At 39.6% G+C, this 2,105-nt stretch overlaps 1 non-coding gene across 1 annotated transcript; it reads left to right on the top strand.

Moving 5' to 3' along the window:
- Positions 1–724: 724 nt before the first annotated feature.
- Positions 725–796, top strand: trnag-ucc (transfer RNA glycine (anticodon UCC)). The gene has a single exon. It is a non-coding gene; the product is annotated as a tRNA-Gly (tRNA).
- Positions 797–2,105: the final 1,309 nt, after the last annotated feature.

Below are 2,105 nucleotides of genomic sequence, written 5' to 3'. Positions count from 1 at the left end.
CCCCGATTCAAGATCTCCTGGACTCCATGTGGCATTTAACAGACACAACAGGTTTGCATCTTGTAAACCACGAGACAGAACAGAAGCACTTGCCCTCTATTCAAGACTCAAGGCCAAGATGGGCCCGAGCTTACAAAAGAGCTGAAGAACACTGGATGTGCTGCGCTGGTGCAGAGGGTCTTCTTTTACATGGCTGTTATGTATTAAATAGAAAAATCGAATTCACTGTTATTTAATCCGTTAGTGGTTAAGGCGATGGACTAGAATACTGTTTTGTCCCATTGCCCCTCACGTATTTTAGACCAGACTTATTTTATTTTTTAATATTGCATTGAACTGCTCAAACAGAGTTTCATTTGTTTCGTGTACTTGCGATGGCAATAAAGATCTATTCTATTCCATCTAGAAATCCATTGGTGTCTCCCTGTGCAGGTTCAAATCCTGCAGACAATGATGGCTTATCTTCTTCATGTATTGTCTGATGTAATTCAGAGGGACCTCTTAGATGTCTTCAATAATGAAAGGGAATCTGTTTTCTTTATTGGACTTCTTATGCTTCTGCAGATTCCTTTACTTCATAAAATGACTGCATAAAATATTCTCTCTGTTGTCATTTAGTTTTTGCAGTACAGCTCCTTAAAGATTACTATAAATATGTCAAACCTGTTCAATTCTTATACAGATATAAAATGCTGAGTTGGCACTAAACTCATGTTCTTCCGTAGCGATGGTGGTATAGTGGTGAGCATAGCTGCCTTCCAAGCAGTTGACCCGGGTTCGATTCCCGGCCATCGCAGTTCACTTATGTTGTTTTTAAACTAAATGGCAACTTCTGAGACAGAAAATGGAGGCCAATGGGGGAAGTTGGCGAAATGTCAGTAAACTTTAAATGGCCATTTGAGGCTGGGTGCAAAAGCAAGTCATCACCATTGACTTTCATATTAAAATGCCCAACTTTATGTTACAGCCTAGTATAAATATAAAGGTCAGTTAGGGTCAGCTCCCCCTTCTCATCCAAATGCAGTCACCTCTGTCTCTTTACTCCATAGAAAGAAAAAAATGCAATATTCTCTCTGTCGTCATTTAGTGTTTGCAGTATAGCTTTTGTATTTATTATTATTACTACTATTAATTAAGGTATGTCAAACCTGTTCTTCTACTCATACATGTTGACACTGAAACAGATTTATTACATTTCTTGTACAACTGTGATGAATGAGCTGTTGCCACCTGTGTAGACAATAAAGGGCTCAACATGCCTGACTGCTGCTCTCTACAGTGTGTGTATATCTCTATATATATAATCTATAGACTGTCCTTTTGTCTGCGTAATTCACCATAATTGTCGAGCTGTTTCTATAAGACCGGACACAATGGCCACGTTGTCATGTAAGGGGTTCACAGAAATTGGCCCTTTGCTGCAGCGATGGTCATTATGGAGATAAAAAGCCTTCTATTGTCCTTGACCAACGCTGAGACTTATTATGAGCTCTATTCTTGGAGGAAAAAAGTGCCACTTGGGGAGTGTGAGTGCCGGGATTCAATAGTGTCAGTCATTTGCAAGTGAAAAGGTGATATATCAAGGAGGATAATGGCTGAGCTTAAAGAGGACGAGGGTGGGGGCGAGGAACGGCGAGAGCAAGCATGATGAACCATATAATTAGTTTGTGAACTGTGTGTGTGTGCAGAGTCTACTTCAGTAAGTGTTAGCTGTGTGTAGGTGTGCATGTGTCTTTGTGTGTACTGTACTTTTGCAGCGTGTGCACTATTGCCTCTGTAATTATGTGTTGGAGGAGATAACAGGACACATCAGACATCAGATAACAAATGTACAGACACACTGATAATACTGACGCCAACACTTCACACAGAGTTAAAAAAAACAAAACATAAGTGCAACTAAATATAACAGTCAGGAGACACAATGAACAATAAGTGTTTATCTCTCTGTAATGATTCCTCCTGTTCACACTGAGCTTTAGGAGATCCTTCATAATGCACTTACAATGGAAGTGCTGGAGTGTTAAGTGGATGTCTGCCACATTTACTGTCTTTTTATAGCATAAAATCCTCTTTGTTTTCCATAATTTGTACAGTTAAAGCTT

The sequence above is a fragment of the Scomber japonicus genome, chromosome 20, assembly GCF_027409825.1.
Source record: "Scomber japonicus isolate fScoJap1 chromosome 20, fScoJap1.pri, whole genome shotgun sequence".
In the NCBI taxonomy this organism is placed as follows: Eukaryota; Metazoa; Chordata; class Actinopteri; order Scombriformes; family Scombridae; genus Scomber; species Scomber japonicus.
The sequence above is the reverse complement of the archived record's forward strand: the minus strand, read 5'-3'. Positions and strand labels throughout refer to the sequence as shown.